This window comes from Ranitomeya variabilis, chromosome 2 (genome assembly GCF_051348905.1).
Source record: "Ranitomeya variabilis isolate aRanVar5 chromosome 2, aRanVar5.hap1, whole genome shotgun sequence".
In the NCBI taxonomy this organism is placed as follows: Eukaryota; Metazoa; Chordata; class Amphibia; order Anura; family Dendrobatidae; genus Ranitomeya; species Ranitomeya variabilis.
This window is the reverse complement of record NC_135233.1, coordinates 498150009-498172708: the sequence shown is the minus strand read 5'-3', so window position 1 is coordinate 498172708 and position 22700 is coordinate 498150009. Positions and strand designations below refer to the sequence as shown.

The window sequence follows — 22700 nt, the reverse complement described above, 5'->3', positions numbered from 1 at the left end:
CAATAAGATTCTCCGGGTCTTTAGGAGTTTGTAGATATCAAAAGTGTCTAGCTTCTTTTTCATTTAAGTGGTAAAAAAAAAAAAGTTTGTAAATGAAAAATGTCTCCATTTTTTATGATCTGGGGCTGGGTGTGGGCTTATTTTTTGTACACTAATTTGACGTTTTCACTAATACTATTTTAGGGTAAATACAATGTTTTGATACTCTGTTATTACATTTTATTGCAATGTTGCGGTGACCAAAAAAAACGTAATTCTGGGGTTTCGATTTTTTTTTGTTATGTCGTTTACCGATCGGATTAATTATTTGTATATTTTGATAGCTAGGGTGATTCTGAATGCAGCAATACCAAATAAGTGTTTCTTTACTGTTTTATTTTGAATGGGGTGAATGGAGGGTGATTTGAGCTTTTATATGTTTTTAATATTGTTTATATATTTTTTTAATTTTTGTTATACTATTTCCTGATGTCAATAGTCTCCTTAGGAGACTTGAAGCTGTGATCTTCTGATTACTGTGCTTCATATAGCAGGGCTTCAGAAATAATTATCTGTAATGAACAGCAGCCACAGAGCGGCTCTCATAGCAGGTCTGCAATGGCAAGCATGGGGATCTTCTGCAGACCCCCGGTTTTCATGCTAACCCATTGACATCCTGCGATCATGTGATAGGGGAACTGATGGGTGGGGTTTGTGACGTGCTTCCGGCCCACACATGTTAAATGCCACAGTCAGAGATTGTTAGCTGCATTTAACATGTTAACAGCCACGGGTGGATTGCGATTCCAACTGTGGCTGTTTGGGGCACGTGACAGATGATTAAATCAGCTGACATGTAGCAGGAAAGATGCAGCTCAGCACCAGAGCCTGCATCATATGGGGGGACGCGGCCTATGAAGTATATATACAAATTGATTGTGAAGGGGTTGAACTTTTCGTAAATTTTTTGCTAAAACAATAGAGATATATTGTCAATAATTTGACAGAATAATCACTGCAGTGTAGGATAGAGGATCAAAAATAGCTTATGATCAACTGAACCTGTGAATTTGCATATTAATAGCTTAAAACTCATTCTATTTTTAACATGGGAAAGTTTGCTTAGATGAAGTTTAATTCAGCTACTGGACTCCAATTTGGACAATTCCTGTTTGTTAGAATGGTCCCACTAGGGAATCTTTTCCCATAGCACCATCACTAGGACAATTAATTATTGTACAGTGCCCATTAAAACCAATAGACTTCCTGACATATAGGGCCCATCAAACAGACAGGTTTTTATTTAGCTGCTTTCCACTCAGGGTTATAGATGAGTGTTCTGACACATGAACCTCTGTCTATTATCCCATAACAGGATATTTGTGCATCCAATATATTTCTCCCTTTTGTTTTGACCAACACATAATTATAATATGGATACGCGTCACTCTCAAACAATCAGGATACTCAAGTAGGTTACCAATTCATAGTCCAATTGTAAAAAGACCGTGACTCCAAGTAATGATGAAAATCATTTTAATGTAGCAGTCCAAAATAATATATATGTGATGTTTTGGTCTTATAGCGTAGACTTTCATCAGAGATACGGTTTGCAGGGGAATAAAAAAGAACCGAGCAGAATGTACATACTGAGGGAGTTAATTACAACACACAGTGTGGATGGTGTGACACTTCTCTGCTGGCAAACGGCCAAAAATTCCCCTTAAAAGTTTTGTTCTGGTAATCTATGGTAGAATTTCTGGGCATCTTCTAATGGAGGAGAAATCCATGGCCATGTCTATATTCTTCTTTTTAACTCTTTGTAACCTCTCGTTTAATAATAAAACTTCAGAATAATAAACTTCCTTGTTGCTTCTCTATAGGAGACAGACTTTTTACATGCTTTCCATATCAGAATGGATTAGAAAAGTTCAAAGCAATGGAGTAAAAATGAAAAGCAAAATACATTATAAGGAGATGGTAGACCAGAAAAGAGAACTAAATGATGTTCACACCAAAACACCATCCCTATCATCGGTTAACCTAAAAAGACAGGAACAAACTAATTTTACATTTCATTCATTTGCTTTCCTAGAATTCCCCTTTGTTTACAAAACAAATCAGTTGTTGTATCACAGATGGAGGTATATAACCATATCTGTTGTACCATCCTTCACGTCATATGATTTATACTTTTAATATCGAAATCAATGGGTGATCGAAATGATATGAAATGATATATGTGTCATCAATTTTTCCTAACTGCTGTTTTATTGATTTCCATCTAAAAAAAAAAAATTCCATTAACTTTTATGATGGAGAAATATAAGTATTTCCATTCATGAAAAGTCTGGCTGAATTTTCACAGCAATTGCTTAAGTTTCTATAGTAATTTGTCATCTACTTCCCTTGAAAATAAATAGGAAAATTTGTTTGAAAATGACCTTCAAGGGGAAAACAAAATGAAAAAAAAAATATTTTTTTAGGCCTATTGTGTTAGGTTTACAAATCTAAATTAATATTTTGGGGTGACCTCATTTTCCCACGATGCTTGTGCTGACGATAGAAAGGTGAAGTGAGTTAATTGGCCGTGAACTCGCAGGACCTTGTCTGACGGCACCGCGTGCAGGAGAACTTTCTCAGGCTCGCGATACCGTCAGATAGGTAAAAGGAGTTCACAGAGAGACACTGAGCACACAGTGCTCTCCCATAATGGTAGTTCTGCTTCACGTCACTTGTCTTATCTATTGCATTACTTCTGTGCTGTGTTGTGAATAAATATGTGATTCTTCGGATTTTGCATTAGTCTTTGCCTGAGGAAAAGATCCAGGCAGTCTCAAAAGCTTGCAATTTGTTACCATCTTTTCAGTTAGCCATTAAAAGGTATCAACCACTGAGGACTCTCAATTCTAAATATTTTTCCGGCTTTTCAAAGGACATCGGTGCGTAAAAATAGGACAGCACTTGCATGGTCCAAATGCTGTGCGATTTTTTTTCTTGCACCCTTAGGTTTGCATTGGCGAGTCTCGGCCGAGTCTCGTTGACAATCGCAGCATGCTGTGATTTTACACTCATGCTGAATATGTCCAAGAAAATAAGCGGTGATGTGAGCTGCCCCATGATTTAACACTGGGCCCAGTGCTATGCCATGTTTTCTCGCATAGCACTCACCCGTACTCTGCGGTAGGGTGACGCCGGCCTTACAATAATACTTGGTTGAAGTACCCTTTGAGTTTATGACACCATTCAGTCTTTTTTAGTAGGAATCTATCAGCATAGCACATCTAGGATTGATAACACAGGTCTGCAAAAAAAAATTTTTCAAGAGCTGTTTTGGTTATTTCACGTAATCTTTATGTTTTTAAGTGCACTGAATACGAAAATGACCTCTGTTTTGTCATAGGACATCACGTTTTCTGACAATTTAAGTAACTATGTTAAATAAGACACTACCTCAAAATAAATGAAAATAGACAAATGTTTCATGAAAATCATTTTTTAACTGCAATAAGCTCACTAACACACACTAAAATCAATTCTTCTTCCCTGTGAGGCTTCTCTTGGTACATTTACGCTTGTGAGTAGCATCTAGAATGTCTCTCTGAAGCGTCCAACAGTAGTCTGCCATCATTGTAATGTTCCATCTTTCCTGGTATCTTCTCTCCATCTCTTTAATGTCCTGGTGGAATCGTTCACCTTGATCTTCACTCACAGCTCCCAAATTTTCAGGAAAGTTGTCAAGGTGGGAATGGAGGAAATGCACTTTCAAACTCATCAGGCAACCTAAGGGTATGTGCACACGTCAGGATTTTTTGTGTTTTTTTAGCGTTTTTTCTGCTATAAAACCGCGATAAAAACGTTAAAAAACGCTAACATATGCCTCCTATTATTTACAGTGTATTCCGCATTTTTTGTGCAAATGTTGCTATTTTTTCCGTGAAAAAATCGCATTGCTGAAAAAAAAAGCAACATGTTCATTAAAAATGCGGAATTGCGGGGATTCCGCACACCTAGGAGTCCATTGATCTGCTTACTTCCCGCACGGGGCTGTGCACACCATGCGGGAAGTAAGCAGATTATGTGTGGTTGGTACCCAGGGTGGAGGAGAGGAGACTCTCCTCCACGGACTGAGCACCATATAATTGGTAAAAAAAAAAGAATTAAAATAAAAAATAGTCCTATACTCACCTTCGATGTCCCCCGCAGTGTTCCCGCCTCACCGCTGCATGCTGCCCCTTCGGTTCCTATAGCTGCTGTGCGGTGAAGGACCTGTGATGACGTCACTGTCTTGTGATTGGTCGTGAGCGGTCATGTGACCGCTCACATGACCGCTCACATGACCGCGACGTCATGGAAGGTCCTGCGCGCACACACCAGCTATAGGAAGAGGAACGGACGCCGCTGAGGAGATCGTCAGGGTGAGTATAAGCGTTTTTTTTATTTTTTTATTATTTTTAAACATTCCATGTTTTGCTATTGATGCTGCATAGGCTGCATCTATAGTAAAAAGTTGGTCACACTTGTCAAACACTATGTTTGAAAAGTGTGACCAACCTGTCAGTCAGTTTTCCAAGCGATGCTACAGATCGCTTGGAAAACTTTAGCATTCTGCAAGCTAATTACGCTTGCAGAATGCTAAGAAAAACGCGAAAAAAAAACGAAAAAAAAAACGCAAAAAAAAATGTGGATTTCTTGCAGAAAATTTCCGGTTTTCTTCAGGAAATTTCTGCAAGAAATCCGGACGTGTGCACATACCCTAAAGCTGGAAATGTTTTCAGCATTCGTCCGACGATTTTTTTTGTAGTCAGGGTCTTTGTTATTGCCTAAAAATTTCTCTGCAAACTCTTTAAATGCAAACCACCCTTCTTTTTGAGGATATTCACCACAAATGTAACAGAAACTGTCAGGCAAATTAATACACTTCCGCTGAGCCATAATGCTAATTTTGGGAAACACGGTTGAATATGACGAGCTAACATGAACTGAGATGAAAAAGTGTGAACAGGCGAGAACCAAGATAAAACAATTGAATCAAGCCCAAACATGTCAGAGCCTGCTCCTTCAGCTTGCAACATGTTGATGCTGGTTTCATTAGCTCACTCTGAAAGTTCTTTTATTTGAAAGTTATATTTTTTTGGCATTGTATATCTTCAATGCATTGATGTGAATTAATTAATAGTAATTTTGACTTTTAAAACCCTAAGATTAAAAAAATACCAAAAATTGAGAAAAATATACTAAATTTGAAGATAATTTTGCATTTTGTGGCATATCCTGACATCCAGGATTTTTTTCAATTTTTTTTTCGTTTTCAGCACACCAAAATACATGGAAATTAGAAGAAAATAATCAAACAGCTTTTTAGTCGCAGACCTGTGTAATGTTTGCCCACTCTTCCTTGCAATAGGTAGATTATTAGAGCATCTTCTGTATACTGAACCCTCTTCAGGTTAACTGACATATTTTCAATATTTTTGCATCATTCCCAAGAAGACTCATGGTTGTGCTAGCTCAAAAGGGTGCTTCTATTCAATGCTGAGCAAAGGGTCTGAATACTTATAACCATGTGATATTTCAATTTTTCTTTTTTAATAAATTTGCAAAAATTTCTAAATTTCTGTTTTTTTTCAGTCAAGATGGGGTGCAGAGTGTACATTAATGATAAAAAAAAATACTTTTTTAAGTTCAACAAATGTCTGCAATGAAACAAAAAGTGAAAAATCTAAAAGGGGTCTGAATACTTTCCATACGCACTGTACATCTGACTTTGACACACTCATTGTCAGGATTAAGAGCAAACATCTGTGCCTATTCCTCTCTACCCCCCTTTTTTTCTCTCACCTTTCCCATTTTTGTCACCCGCTTTTATTGATATATTTTGTTCTTATCTATTTTTTAATTCTAACAATTACAAGTCATGTTTTAATATTACATATTATGGCGGATGCTGGAATATTTTCTTCTATTTTGCTCTTTGCCCAGTTGCCGGTCTGGAAGTCCGTGCACTGCAGTTTGTTGATGAAAAGACACAAAGGAGAGTGGAGTACAGGAAAACCATCAAAAGTAAAAAATATAGAAAATTTCATTAGACCAATATTACATACAGATATAAAATGCAATAAACAGCATAGTACAGAAAGGAAGATAATAAAGGAGACAACAGGGAAAAATGGGTCACATATACCCAAGAGTGAACAGGATCAGATATGTAAACAAATGCCGACAATAATAGTGACATGCATAATGAACAGAGAAGGGTGAGCAATCTAAAAGATATCAGTACACAATTAGCACCAAGTTCCTATACCACTGTATATATGGCGAGTAGGAAACGGAAAGAATCAATGAAACACATGTTGCAAATAGGCACAGGCTTTCAGTTAATTTCATACATGTGAACATTTGCATAAAATGGCATAGGTTTTGGCAAAATATAGCCAAGCTTGAATGTTTTTCTTTCTACAGTAAGGTTTCCATTTTGCCACTTTACCCTCAGGCCAGACATACAAAGAATATGCGAAATTGGTGTCACATGCAGTACACAACCAGTTCTGGCCAAAAATTCCTCCAGCACCTTTGATATTGCTTATAGGCCTTTTGGTAGCCTCTGGTACCAATTTTTGTCTTGTCTTTTCAACAAAATTTGAGGGATGTCCTGTTCTAGGTAATGTTACTGCTGGGCCAAATTTAAGCAACTTCTCTTTACCATCTTCACAGTATCCATGGTACATCTAAAACTTGAAATTTTTCTGTACCCTTCTCCTGACTAATACCTTTTAACAATGAGATCCCTTGGCTGTGTTGTAAGCTGTTTACAGACCATCGATTTTGTTGTAAAATGCAACTAAGAAAATGCCAAGCAAATCTGACTAGAACAGCTAAACTTCATATGGGGTTATTCTGAATCGAAGGAAATGATGGCAGCTCTGCACTGTTTACTATAAAACATGAGGGTAAATGTGATTGGCTACATCCCCAATTGCAACCACAATATCTTAGTTTTATTTATTTTTTCCTCCTCAAATTTATCCCAGTTTTTTTCTTTATCGATTTGTACAGGTTATGGCGGACTTTAGAGATAGAAAAAGTTCTGAAATGCTTCTTTTTGTATGATTTTGGGAAAAAAAGATGGCATTTTGTATGGTGTGTACACTTGTCTTATCAACTGTTTATGGATAGCTCAATTTCACAGCAAAATCTGCTCTCACAGATCAGCGCTCCACTTTTACTCATAAAGGGGGTCAACGCAGATGACCCCACTCTATGACTTTCATGTTGGATGAGTGACCCGTTCAGGTCTGGTAAATGGGATCTTTTTGATAGTATTTCACAGAGTAATGTACTATAAAGACAAAACAGTAGCATTCAACAATTCAGTTTCTAGTCAGTCTATAAAAAAACACAGTAAGTCAGATTGAAACTATAGATGAGACTGCAAAAATGTAAAAAAAAGCGAATGGAGTCAAATTTTAAATGATAGAAAATGTTAAACATGTGGATGACTGTAGTAAAATAACTATGGATTTTGGAAGTATAATGGAAACTTAATTCTAGGAAAGTTTATGCATTGCAATACCTGGAGTATTCTTTGCCTTCTACTGAGATCAATAAACTAATAAGAACTGAAGTTCGCTGCTTACTGGGATTTTGTATAAGTTTGTTGCAAAGTAGTTTTAACATTTTTTTCTTTTGTTTAATACAAGGATTAGTAAACACATGGCATGTGGATAAAAAAATGAAAATGTAAAAAAAAAATCAATAAATTAATAACTCTTGATAACATAGGATCATTCAGTAGCTGACAGTCTTACAAAAATAAGTAGCCCGTCAATAATTAAATGAAATGTTCAACGTAATTTTGGCTTCAGTAATTAGATGTAATTATGCATACAGATAATATGTTTGTGCGTATGCTGAGAAAATTCACTGCGACCTAAAACACTTGCATGTGATGCCCATATTCGACTATTGAAACATATGTATACCTGTACTCACCCTTCCTGCCGCCAAAGCCCACTGTCAGGTGCTCCTCTTTAGAGATTTCAGACTGCTCTTCCACGGCCTTGGGTCTTCTTCAAAGATCTTCATTCGATGCTGAGGATTAGTAAGACCCTAAAGTGACATCAAGTAGTGGCTAGGCCTTGGGTGATGAGCATTGTGACGCAATGTCACAACGTGCATCTTGATATCATGACGCACATTAGCCTAGGTGCTGACTAGGCCTTGGGCAACACGTTTTGTGATGTCAGTGATCTCTGAGGTCTACTTGGCAATTTAATTGGGGCAGTATGGTGGCTCAGTTGTTAGCACTATTTCTTTACAGCGCAGGAGTCCTAGGTTCCAATCCCGGCAACGACGACACCTGCAAGGAGTTTATACAGTGTGTTCTCCCCAAGTTTGCATGAATTTACTCCCGGTACTACGGTTTCTTCCCACACTAATAGGGTATTTAGATTGTGAGCTGCAATGGGGACAGCAATGACAAATTCTGTAAAGCACTATGGAACATAACAAATAAGTACTAATAAATGGAAACCCTGGCTGTCTACAGTTCAGCAAAATAGTGGCCAACTGGTTAAAGTTTTCCTGAAAAAAATATTAGATTTAGAAAAATCCCAATTTTGGGGGTCAATTTTGAAATGAACTGAATTCGCCTACAATAGATTGCTAATTGCTGCCTATCTCTTAATCTTTGACTATATTAATTACTTAAGGAAATCCAAAAAGCTAAGGAAATATTGTAGTAGCAAAACTGTGGTCTGTATAATTTTATCGAGCTGTGAATTTTATCTACTTTGCACTGAGCAGGTCTGAGTTACTGACCGTAAAAGGAAGCTGAATGACTCATTACTGTGATCTGCTTGGAAAGAAGCTCTAATAATGTTGCTGACATTACCTTCAAATTAAAAGGAAGAACATCTTTGCACCATTTCTGGGGATTTAGAGTAATTTTCCTATGAAAGTATTGGGTAATTGACATTTAAAAAGAATAGTAAACCATTAAATGGTCTAAGAAATATTTACTGTATAAGAAATGTTATTGAAAAATAGAGAATTAATTATATCACTGTTAATAAACATTTTATGAGTTATGGTAGCTGTGCCAAAGACTAAATACCAGAATCTGCAGATCTATGAATCCTCCTGACAGTCTGTATTTATTAATTAACCTTTACATTGTTTGCACAGAGGACTTAACAAAGCAGGATTGTAAATCGCCGTTGGGAACTGTGCAATGCTCATATCATGGCCATGACTAAAAAGACACAAATTCAGACCGAAATTAGTTCATGCCTTCTTGATCTCCCACTGTTTTTAACGGTAGGTGGTGCAGATCATAACTGTGCAAGACACTTTTTTCCTGCTCCGTAAAAAAATTTAAGGCATTCATGATTTTTTTGAAGCTGAAGAAACTACAGATTATTTGGACTGTAATTCTCATCATTTTACAGTTTACAGTGGATGCAGATAATGTCTTATCAGAATCAGGGGCTGTAGACAAGTATCACTTATAATTATAATGATTTATTATGGTTTTGAATGTGTCCATAAAAAAATATTGTCTCTCTGTGATTTTTTGATAAATTTTTCAGAAAAAAAATTAAACTTCAGCTGGAACCTCGGTCCCGAGATATAGTTTGGGGTTGCAAATACTTCACAGGCGCTCTATGCGGCTTCAGCCACACCCTGACAGCACTTTCTTATAGAACCTCTTTTTTTATAGCACTCTGATGTCACCTAAAAATGCAACATCTAGTGGCAAAAGTTTAAAGTTAATAGCTCAATACATTAATTACATGTATTACAAGGTGAAACACATTGCAATAGTGTAGAGAAAAGAGAAGAATTAGCTGGGTAGAAAGGCAATATGAGCAACTGCAAATACAGAGTGCTATATAATATAATGAATGATATACAGCTCTGGCAAAAATTAAGAGACCACTGCAAAATGATCAGTTTGTCTTCATATTTTTGAGTAAAATGTAAATTGTTCATTTATTCTATAAACTTCTGACAACATGTCTCCGAATTTCCAAGCAATACATTTTGCATTTATTTCTGACAAAGAAAAATGGTCAAAATAAAAAAAGCAGTGCTTTCAGACCTCAAATAATGAAAATAAATCAAGTTCATAAACATTTACAAGCAAGAATACTAATGTTTTAACTCAGGAGGAGTTCAGAAATCAATATTTTGTGGAATAACCATGATTTTTAATCACAGCTTTCATGCGTCTTGGCATGCTTTCCACCAGTCTTTCACACTGCTTCAGGTGCAAAAATGTAAGCAGTCCTTCTTTGTTTGACTCTCCATCATCCTCTTGATTACATTCCAGAGGTTTTCAATGGGGTTCAGGTCTAGAAATTGGGCTGGCCATGACCGTGTTTTGATGTTATGGTCTCTTAATTTTTGACAGAGCTGTATATTAAGAGGATAAAAACTTTGATGAGAGTGCTTCTTTTACCTGGTTCAGGTGCCGGGAAGCTGCCTGAGTATTCAGACATTTGTCATCCCTTATGCTACACTAGTACTATTATCCAGCTCCTCAACTTCTACACTATGTCAGATGAAGAAAAAAGTGGTTTAGTACCACCCTACACAGTATCAATTCATCGTGTGCACCCTCCAGTCTCAATTCATTATCATTTGCACTCTCCTACACCCCACACTCATTCATCACCATTTGTTGTTCTCCACCTCCTAGTCTCAATTTACCATCATTTGTTGTACCCCACCCTTAGTCTCAATTCATAATCATTTGCTTAACTTCACCTCCAAGTCTTAATTTGTAGCGAAGAGCAAAAGGTTAACAATCTTTTGAACTTTTGACTTCCAGGCTCAATATCCCACCATTCACAACTGCTTTGAATGTGTGACTATTAGTCACTATTAGTCACTGACTAACTACCATCATTTTATCTTGGCTACCTCATACATGAATTTGACTTGCAACTATTCAGCATATAATTAGTTTTGTATGCAATAAACCTGTGAGTGGCGCCAAGTACTACAGGGCTAATTATACTGCTGCGAATACAACAATCACCACCTAAGATTGTATTCATCAAAAATTACCAAAAAAAGGATATATGCATATGAATACATGTATCAGTATTCGCGCTGATTTTAGCCCTTATGGGAGAGGACCAGAACAGTGGTAGTATGTGAATTGATATATGATCTAAAAATAAATAAATAAGTAAATCACCACTATAACAGTTCATCAAATAGATTCAGACCTCCCCTTCAGAATCCACCTGGGTTTTCCAATATGTGCTGCACAAGAGGGATCTAGAGAACCATTAGTGTGCTGAACTGCTGATAAGGTTCTTACCCTAATCGGAGGTCCATAAAGATGAAGAAAATCTTGCTGAAAGAAGTAGTCCAAATGTCCAAATGTCAATCGATAGCTGCCCCGGCCGGTGGCAGCATATCGCTCCTCTATACCCACCATCTAGCGGCGTCCAAACAGGCAGACGTCCCACCTGGTGTGAATGGTTAGAACGGCACTTGCGAAGGACCTGCGTGCCGGAGTGAGCAGCGTGACCGCGCACGTGACTAGAGCCAAAGTACGGATGGCAGTAGGGACCAAACAACCAACGCGTTTCGGAGACGTCTGTCTCCTTCCTCAGGGATGGCCCCTACCCCCAAGTAGCAGTCCTTATATCCGCCATCCGCAGAGTAATTCACTGAAAACCAAACAGTTCAATTCCACTGTTCAATCCTCTAGGAATTGTGGTGTCCAATGCAAAAATCCATTTTGTTTCTGCTCTCAACATAGTCTTAATGTAATTCCCTCCTCTCCAATGTGGATGTATTTTCTCAGTGCCTGCAATTTCCATATATTGTTTCATTCCATTATGATGTTCAATAAAATGCTTTGAAAGGGGGTGACCCAAGAACTTGTTCTTAATATTTTGAATATGCTCACTGATTCTTACTCGCAGGGGTCTTTTAGTGCGCCCAACATATACCTTTTTACAAATGACCCCTGTGGTGGAGCAGGTAATGAATTCTTTAATCATAGACTCGGTGTCACCTTTAATGATCTTTATTTGTTTACTAGCTGAAGAGCCCGGCGTTGCCTGGGCATAGTAAATATCTGTGGTTAGTTATAGCACCTCACTTCTCACATTTTCCCATCACGCCTCTCATTTTCCCCCTCACATCTTTCATTTTCCCCTCACATCTCTCATTTTCTCCCTCACACCTCTCATTTTCCCCTTCACTCCTCTCATTTTCCCCCTCACTCCTCTCATTCCCCCCTCACTCCTCTCATTCCCCACTAACACTTGTCATTTCGACCTCACATCTGTCATTTTCCGATCACTCCACTTTTTTCCCTCACTCCTCTCATTTTGCACTCACACCTTTTCATTTTCACCTCACACCTCTCATTTTCACCTCACACTTCTCATTTTCCCCTCAGTATATACATGTTTGTCATCTCCCTTATATATATAGTATACACCTGTGTTGTGATCCGCTTTTTGGCTCCCCTGGTGGTGGCTGGTGGTACTGGAGACTTGTGTGTGCTTTTCTGCCTCAGCTCACCTGCTTCCATCAGTTTTGGGAGTTCCCTATTTAGCCTTGCTCTCCAGTCACTTCCTTGCCGGTCATCATTGTAACCTGAGTCATTCAGTTGCATGTTCCTGCTACTAGTCTGCTGATCAGCTAAGTGGACTCTTGTCCTTATTGTTTTGTTTTTCTTGTCCAGTTTACAGTTTTGTCATTTCCTGTTACTGGAAGCTCTTGTGGACTGAAATTGCCACTCCTGTGTCATGAGTTGACACAGGAGTCTTAAAGTAATTTCAGGATGGGTTTTTTGAAAGGGTTTTTCAGCTGACCGTGAAGTCCTCTTTTGTATCCTTCCTCTATCTAGTAAGTGGACCTCGCTTTGCTAAATCTACCTTCATACTGTGTATGTCTTTTCCTCTGAACTCACCATTAATATACGTGGGGGCTACTATCATCTTTGGGGAATTTCTCTAGAGGTAAGCCAGGTCTGTTCCTTCCTCTTCCAGGCGTAGTTAGTTCTCCGGCTGGCGCATGGCATCTAGGCAGCCGTAGGAATGCTTCCTGGCTACTGTTAGTTGTGTGGTAGATTTAGGTCACGGTCAGCTTGAGTTTCCATCACCCGAGAGCTAGTCTGTTATTTTTGTGTTTCTGATGTTCCCATGCCATTGGGGAATCATGACAGTATGACCGGCTACTGTTAAAGTAATTGGCAGAAGAAAGGAGAGTAAAAGAAGTCTGTAGATTTTTTTTTTTTTTTTTCCTCTCATGTTTGCTACTTAGTTGGCTCAGTTGTATTTCTGCTCTATTTACAGCCTTGCCTTTCTCTCCTTCTAATCCTTGAATGGCTCTGATCTCTCCGGTTTAAGGATGGACCCTCAGAGTTTGGCTGCAGGTTTAAATAATCTTGCTACGAAGGTTCAGAATTTACATGATTATGTTATACGTACTCCTATTTCTGAACCTAAGATTCCTACACCAGAGGTATTTTCCGGAGATAGATCTCGGTTTCTGAATTTCAAATGTAATTGTAAATTATTCCTTTCTCTCAGACCTCACTCCTCTGGAGATCCTGTTCAGCAGGTTAAGATTGTGATTTCTTTGCTGCGAGGTGACCCTCAGAATTGGGCATTTTCATTGACACCAGGGGATCCTGCGTTGCTCAATGTGGATGCGTTTTTTCTGGCTTTAGGGTTGCTGTATGAGGAACCTAATTTGGAGATTCAAGCTGAAAAAGCTGTAATAGCCCTGTCTCAAGGGCAAGATGAAGCTGAGATATATTGCCAAAAATTTCGTAAATGGTCTGTGCTTACTCAGTGGAATGAGTGTGCCCTAGCGGCAAATTTCAGAGAGGGCCTTTCTGATGCCGTTAAGGATGTCATGGTGGGGTTTCCTACGCCCACAGGTCTGAATGAGTCCATGACAATGGCGATTCAGATTGATCGGCGTTTGCGGGAGCGCAAACCCGTGCACCATTTGGCGGTATCTTCTGAAGGGACGCCAGAGAAAATGCAATGTGACAGAATTCTGTCAAGAAGCGAGCGGCAGAATTATAGGCGCAAAAATGGCTTGTGCTTCTACTGTGGTGATTCCGCGCATGTTATATCAGCATACTCTAAACGTACTAGGAAGGTTGACAAGTCTGTTTCTATTGGCACTTTACAGTCTAAATTTCTTCTGTCTGTAACTCTGATTTGTTCATTATCAGTTATTACCGTGGATGCCTATGTGGACTCTGGCGCCGCTCTGAGTCTCATGGATTGGTCCTTCGCCAGGCGCTGTGGGTTTGATTTGGAGCCTCTGGAAGTTCCTATACCTCTGAAGGGTATTGATTCTACACCTCTGGCTTGTAATAGACCGCAGTTCTGGACGCAAGTGACTATGCGTATGACTCCAGACCATCAGGAGATGATTCGCTTCCTCGTGTTGTATAATTTACATGATGTTTTAGTGCTTGGATTACCATGGTTACAATCTCATAACCCAGTACTGGACTGGAAAACTATGTCTGTGTTAAGCTGGGGATGTCGGGGGGCACATGGGGACATACCTTTGGTTCCTATCTCGTCATCTATTCCCTCTGAGATTCCTGCATTTTTGTCGGATTTTGGGGATATTTTTGAAGAGCCTAAAATTGGTTCTCTCCCTCCCCACAGAGAGTGTGATTGCGCCATAGATCTGATTCCAGGCAGTAAATTTCCAAAGGGTCGTTTGTTTAACCTATCTGTACCTGAGCATGCTGCCATGCGAGAATATGTTAAGGAGTCCCTGGAAAAGGGACATATTCGTCCTTCTTCATCACCTTTAGGAGCTGGGTTTTTCTTTGTCTCTAAAAAGGATGGCTCGCTGAGGCCTTGTATTGATTATCGACTCCTGAATAAAATTACTGTCAAATATCAGTATCCGTTGCCGCTGCTTACTGATTTGTTTGCTCGCATAAGAGGGGCTAAGTGGTTCTCCAAGATTGATCTCCGTGGGGCGTATAATTTGGTGCGAATTAAGCAAGGGGATGAGTGGAAAACCGCATTTAATACGCCTGAGGGCCACTTTGAGTATTTAGTAATGCCTTTCGGCCTTTCTAATGCGCCTTCAGTTTTTCAGTCCTTTATGCATGATATTTTCCGTGAATATCTGGATAAATTTATGATTGTGTATTTGGACGATATTTTGATTTTTTCTGAGGACTGGGAGTCTCATGTTCAGCAGGTCAGGAGGGTTTTTCAGGTCTTGCGGGAGAATTCTCTGTGTGTAAAGGGTTCTAAGTGTGTTTTTGGGGTTCAAAAGATTTCCTTTTTGGGGTACATTTTTTCCCCTTCTTCTGTTGAGATGGACCCTGTCAAGGTTCGGGCTATTTGTGACTGGACGCAGCCTACTTCTCTAAAGGGTCTTCAGAAGTTCTTGGGCTTTGCTAATTTTTATCGTCGATTTATAACTGGTTTTTCTGGTGTTGCTAAGCCTCTTACGGATTTGACTAAGAAGGGTGCTGATGTTGCCCATTGGTCCTCTGCCGCTGTGGAGGCCTTTCGGGAACTTAAGCGCCGCTTTTCATCTGCCCCTGTGTTGCGCCAGCCCGATGTCTCTCTCCCCTTTCAGGTTGAGGTCGATGCTTCCGAGATCGGAGCGGGGGCGGTTTTGTCGCAGAAAAGTTCCGATTGCTCAGTGATGAGACCTTGTGCGTTCTTTTCTCGAAAATTTTCTGCCGCCGAAAGAAATTATGATGTCGGTAATCGGGAGCTTTTGGCCATGAAGTGGGCATTTGAGGAGTGGCGTCATTGGCTTGAGGGTGCTAGACATCAGGTGGTGGTTTTGACTGATCACAAGAATCTGATTTATCTTGAGTCTGCCAGGCGCCTGAATCCTAGAGAGGCGCGCTGGTCGTTGTTTTTCTCTCGGTTTAATTTTGTGGTCTCATATCTACCAGGTTCTAAGAATGTGAAGGCGGATGCCCTTTCTAGGAGTTTTGAGCCTGATTCCCCTGGTGATTCGGAACCTACAGGTATCCTTAAGGATGGGGTGATATTATCCGCTATTTCCCCAGATCTGCGACGTGCTTTGCAAGAGTTTCAGGCGGATAGACCTGATCGCTGTCCACCTGGTAGACTGTTTGTTCCTGATGATTGGACCAGTAGAGTCATCTCGGAGGTTCATTCTTCTACGCTGGCGGGTCATCCTGGAATTTTTGGTACCAGGGATTTGGTGGCTAGATCCTTCTGGTGGCCATCTCTGTCTCGTGATGTGCGTGTTTTTGTGCAGTCTTGTGATGTGTGTGCTCGGGCCAAGCCTTGTTGTTCTAGGGCTAGCGGGTTGTTGTTGCCCTTGCCTATTCCGAAGAGGCCTTGGACGCACATCTCGATGGACTTTATTTCTGATCTTCCTGTCTCTCAGAGGATGTCTGTTATCTGGGTGGTGTGTGACCGTTTTTCTAAGATGGTTCATTTGGTGCCATTGCCGAAGTTGCCTTCCTCGTCTGAGTTGGTTCCTTTGTTTTTTCAAAATGTGGTTCGCTTGCATGGTATTCCTGAAAGTATCGTTTCTGATAGGGGTACCCAGTTCGTTTCTAGATTTTGGCGGGCATTCTGTGCCAGGTTGGGCATTGATTTGTCTTTTTCGTCTGCCTTCCATCCTCAGACTAATGGCCAGACGGAGCGAACTAATCAAACTTTGGAGACGTATTTGAGGTGTTTTGTGTCTGCGGATCAGGATGATTGGGTTGCCTTTTTGCCGTTGGCGGAGTTTGCTCTTAATAATCGGGCCAGTTCTGCCACTTTGGTTTCCCCTTTCTTTTGCAATTCGGGGTTTCATCCCCGTTTTTCTTCTGGTCAGGTGGAGTCTTCGGATTGTCCTGGAGTAGATGCTGTGGTGGATCGGTTGTATCGGATTTGGGAACAAGTGGTGGACAATTTGAATTTGTCCCAGGAGAGGACTCAGCGGTTTGCTAACCGCCAGCGTCGGGTTGGTCCTCGCCTTCGGGTTGGGGACTTGGTGTGGTTGTCTTCCCGTTTTGTCCCAATGAGGGTTTCTTCTCCTAAATTTAAGCCTCGGTTCATCGGTCCCTATAGGATTTTGGAGATTATTAACCCTGTTTCCTTTCGTTTGGACCTTCCGGCATTTTTCGCTATCCATAATGTGTTCCATCGGTCGTTGTTGCGGAGATACGAGGTGCCGGTGGTTCCTTCTGCTGGGCCTCCTGCTCCTGTGCTGGTTGAGGGTGAATTGGAGTACGTTATAGAGAAGATCTTGGACTCCCGTATTTCCAGGCGGAGACTCCAGTACCTGGTGAAATGGAAGGGCTATGGTCAGGAAGATAATTCTTGGGTAACTGCCTCTGATGTTCATGCCTCGGATTTGGTTCGTGCCTTTCATAGGGCTCATCCAGGTCGCCCTGGCGGTTCTTGTGAGGGTTCGGTGCCCCCTCCTTAAGGGGGGGTACTGTTGTGATCCGCTTTTTGGCTACCCTGGTGGTGGCTGGTGGTACTGGAGACTTGTGTGTGCTTTTCTGCCTCAGCTCACCTGCTTCCATCAGTTTTGGGAGTTCCCTATTTAGCCTTGCTCTCCAGTCACTTCCTTGCCGGTCATCATTGTAACCTGAGTCATTCAGTTGCATGTTCCTGCTACTAGTCTGCTGATCAGCTAAGTGGACTCTTGTCCTTATTGTTTTGTTTTTCTTGTCCAGTTTACAGTTTTGTCATTTCCTGTTACTGGAAGCTCTTGTGGACTGAAATTGCCACTCCTGTGTCATGAGTTGACACAGGAGTCTTAAAGTAATTTCAGGATGGGTTTTTTGAAAGGGTTTTTCAGCTGACCGTGAAGTCCTCTTTTGTATCCTTCCTCTATCTAGTAAGTGGACCTCGCTTTGCTAAATCTACCTTCATACTGTGTATGTCTTTTCCTCTGAACTCACCGTTAATATACGTGGGGGCTACTATCATCTTTGGGGAATTTCTCTAGAGGTAAGCCAGGTCTGTTCCTTCCTCTTCCAGGCGTAGTTAGTTCTCCGGCTGGCGCATGGCATCTAGGCAGCCGTAGGAATGCTTCCTGGCTACTGTTAGTTGTGTGGTAGATTTAGGTCATGGTCAGCTTGAGTTTCCATCACCCGAGAGCTAGTCTGTTATTTTTGTGTTTCTGATGTTCCCATGCCATTGGGGAATCATGACACACCTGTATGTCATCTCCCCTGTATATAGTATATACCTGCATGTCATCTCCCCTGTAAATAGTATATACCTGCTGTATGTCATCTCCTCCTGTATATTGTATATACCTATGTGTCATCTCCTCCTGTATATAGTATATACCTTTATGTCATCTCTTCTGTATATAGTATATACCTGTATGTCATCTCCTCCTATATATAGTATATACCTGTATGTCATCTCCTGTATATAGTATATACCTGTATGCCATCTCCTGTATATATTACAGTATATACGTGTGTCATCTCCTCCTGTATATAGTATATACCTGTATGTCATCTCCTCCTGTATATAGTATATACCTGTAAGTCATCTCCTCCTGTATATAGTATATACCTGTGAGTCATCTGCTCCTGTATATAGTATACACCTGTGTGTCATCTCCCCTGTATATAGTATGTACCTGTATGTCATCTCCTCCTGTATTAGACCTCGTTCACACATTATTTGGTCAGTATTTTTACCTCAGTAATTGTAAGCTAAATTGGCAGCCTGATAAGTCCCCAGCCTACAGGAAGCCCTCCCCCTGGCAGTATATATTAGCTCACACATACACATAATAGACAGGTCATGTGACTGACAGCTGCCGTATTTCCAATATGGTACATTTATTGCTCTTGTAGTTTGTCTGCTTATTAATCAGATTTTTATTTTTGAAGGATAATACCAGACTTGTGTGTATTTTAGGGCGAGTTTCATGTGTCACGTTGTGTGTGTTGAGTTGTGTGTGGCGACATGCATGTAAAGACTTTTGTGAGATGAGTTTTGTGTGGCGACATGCATGTAGCAACTTTTTGTGTGTCGAGTTGCATGTGACAGGTTAGTGTAGCAAGTTGTGTGTAGCAAGTTGTGTGCAGCAAGTTTTGCGTGTGGCGAATTTTATGTGTGGTGCGTTTTGAGTATGTGCAAGTTTTGTGTGAGGCAACTTTTGCATGTGTAGCAACTTTTGTGCATGTGTCAATTTTTCCGCGTGTGCAAGTTTTGCGTGTGGTGAGTTTTCCATGAGGTGAGTTTTGCACGTGTGACGAGTTTCGCATGAGCCTAGTTTTGCATGTGGCAAGTTTTGCATGTGGTGAATTTTGCGTGTGGTGAGTCTTGAGCGGTGACTTTTGTGTTTTGACCTTTATGTGGTGAGGTTGGTGTATGTGTGGTGAAATGTGTGCTGAGGGTGGTATATGTGTTCAAGCACATGGTAGTGTGTGGCGCATTTTGTGTGTGTTCATATCGGGGCCCCATCTTAGCAACTGTACGGTATATACTCTTTGGCGCCATCGCTCTCACTCTTTAAGTCCCCCTTGTTCACATCTGGCAGCTGTCAATTTGCCTCCAACACTTTTCCTTTCACTTTTTCCCCATTATGTAGATAGGGGCAAAATTGTTTGGTGAATTGATAAGCGCGGGGTTAAAATTTCACCTCACAACATAGCCTATTACGCTATCGGGGTCCAGACGTGTGACTGTGCAAAATTTTGTGGCTGTAGCTGCGACGGTGCAGATGCCAATCCCGGACATACATACACACATACACACACACATTCAGCTTTATATATTAGATGTGTTTGGACTTGTTTACACATATTGCATTTCTGGCACGGAAAAAACCTTTCAAAATATCCTGGGAGAGCGTAGTATGTAAAAGGTTTTTTTTTTTTTCAGTAGGGGCGATTAAATTGCCCAAATTCCCGCATTTTCTATACCCAAAGCGGGGGTGCTCAGACATTTTCTTCCCCAAAACTTTATCATCTTTGAGTACATGCCAGTATTTTTTTACTATTCTACGCAGAATGTTTGAATTTGCATTGAACTGATTAATTATTGGAATACAATCCAAATTGTCCTTTGGTTTAAAAATCGGATTATTGAGCTCCTGGCTGGGTTTGGAGAGGGTGGCTCTCTTAGCTGTCCCCAACATTTCTTCATTATATCCCTTTTCCAAAAATTTGTTGGTTAATACTTCTGCCTCTCTATCCAGATCTTGAGGCCTGGAGCAATTTCTATGAAGTCTTGTGAACTGGCTTTTGGGGATGTTTAACAACCAGTGCGGAAGATGGCAACTATTTAGAGGAATAAAACTGTGTCCGTAGGTTTGTTGAAAGTACATGTTTGGATAGTGCCTTCTTCAATAAAAATATTAAGGTCTAAAAAATTAATTTCACAAATGCTGGTGATTCCATTGAAATTTAAAAAGAATTCATTTTTATTTAAATCAATTAAAAACTGGTTAAGAGATTCCTGGCCACCAGACAAGATAAAAACAACGTCATCAATAAAACGTTGCCAGAGGACCAGGTTCGCGCGCAGGGAACCCTCAGGATAAATGAAGGTTTCTTCCCATTTTCCCATGTACAAATTAGCATAACTTGGTGCAAACCTGGTCCCCATAGCAGTACCCCACTGCTGGGAGTAGTAGTCCTCCTGGTAAATAAAAATAAAATACATTCCCTCCCCTAAAAAGTCATTTTGTTCACTAGGAACCTCAGAGTATTTATTCACGAAGTATTTGGCAGCGTCACATCGTTTAGTGTGGTCAATCACAGTATACAAGAAGCCAATGTCTAAAGTGCCAAATATATAATGGTCCTGCCATTTGATGGTTTGCAAAAGTTTTAAAAAGCGAGCAGTCTTTGAGATACGCTGGTAGATGTGGTACCATCTTCTGAAGGTGGCAGTCCACAAATTTGGACATGTTTGCTGTCAAACATTGGATTCCTGATGCAATGAGTCTCCCCGGTGGATTTCTAGTATCTTTGTGTATCTTTGGTAAATATTAGAACACTGCCAACCTTGGGGGCCCATTGTTAATAAATTTGAATTTGTGCTCATTAATAAATCCCCTATCAAGTCCTCTCTTAGATAAACATTTCATTTCTCTAATAAAATCATCTGTAGGATCTTTCTTCAATTTTTTATATGTTTGAGAGTCGCTAAGTAGATGCATAGCCTCATTATTATATGATTCCTCGTCTAAACCCCCCCTTCCTTATCTGCTGGACGGATCACAAGTTCTTTCTGTTTTTGTAGGGAAACTAGAGCTTGCCTTTCTCTCCACGTTAAATTATATTTGAATTTGTTACATCGATTCTCATTGACTTTGCGTAATTCTTCTATCACATTAATTTGAAAGGTCTCCATCTGTTCTGAATACTCGTTAACCGGGTGAAAATAAGATTTATTCTTAAGGTTGGTATGAACATACGTATTGATAGATGGATGGTCTAAGTTCATACTAATTGGATTTTTGAGAAAGTATCTACGAATAGCTAAACAGTTTTATACCTACGTATGCTTCAAATTAGTTGAATTTGCTTGCAGGAGCATATTTCAGGCCTTTATGTAATAGGGACAATTGGTCATTGTTCAAAGTATATTTACTTAAATTAAAAATAGTCAGTTCTTTAGAATTTGGAACGCTTACTGACCTTTTCTTTTTTTTGGGGCGAGTTTCCCGCCTCTGCACCCTCTTTTATGGATTTTTTGGGGCCTGGTTGACAAAAGGACGTCTAGTTGATTTAGTAGGCATATTTTTGGTGCTTTTTGACGCATCTGATGAAATCCTAGGTTCACCTGTTTTATTACCTTTAGTGGTTATATTCTTTTTTTAGATAGATTTTGTGGAGATACCCACTGGGGTTTGCTTCAAAGCATTTTATTGAACATCATAATGGAATGACACAATATATGGAGATTGCAGGCATTGAGAAAATACATCCACATTGGAGAGGAGGGAATTACATTAAGACTATGTCGAGAGCAGAAACAAAATGGATTTTTACATTTACCACTGTTCTGGTCCTCTCCCATAAAGGGCTAAAATCAGCGCGAATACTGATACATGCATTCATATGCATATATCCTTTTTTTTGGTAATATATAATTAGTTTTGTAGATTTTTGTCACTTCACTGCATTGTTACTTTTTTGCTCCTAAAAATCTAAATTTTAATTTTTATTATTTTTTTAGTATTTTGTAGATCCACATTTGGCTTTCAACACTGATTGAATCCTTCTAGGCATGCTCCTGATCAAATTCAAAGATGTCTAGACTGAAATTTAATTCCAGGTCTCTTCTAAACATTTCTAAAGTTGGGGCATACTGCTTGACTCACTTGGGTATGTATAAAGCTTTTTCATAAACTCTACCGACACATGTTCAATTGGATTGAGGTTCAGGGACTGTGGTGGCCAATACAGCACCTCTACCTCATTGTCATTAAACCATTTCTTTGGCATTAACGACACATACTTTGAGTTGTTGTCCTGTTGGAACACTAAGTCGTCATTTTTATACCCATAGTACTGGAGTGCACAAAGTAAATCGTCTTGTAGAATACCCACATATAGCTCAGCATTGAGACCACCATCATTCCTGATCAAGTATCTAACACCTTTGGCTGTGAAACAACCACCTATCATCAAGCTTTCTTCACTGAACTTAAGAGTTCCTTCAATTTATCGATCCGTTAGACAATTTTTCCCTTGTTTCTTCCAAACCCATTTGTATCTATTAGAGCCT

At 39.9% G+C, this 22700-nt stretch overlaps 1 long non-coding RNA gene across 1 annotated transcript in view; it reads left to right on the top strand.

Moving 5' to 3' along the window:
* Nucleotides 1-22700, top strand: part of LOC143809667 (uncharacterized) — a 99519-nt gene that overhangs the window by 74373 nt on the left and 2446 nt on the right. Inside the window, exon 3 of the long non-coding RNA XR_013222371.1 lies at nucleotides 22149-22297. This is a non-coding gene — a long non-coding RNA (uncharacterized LOC143809667). The remainder of the gene's footprint in view (nucleotides 1-22148; nucleotides 22298-22700) is intronic.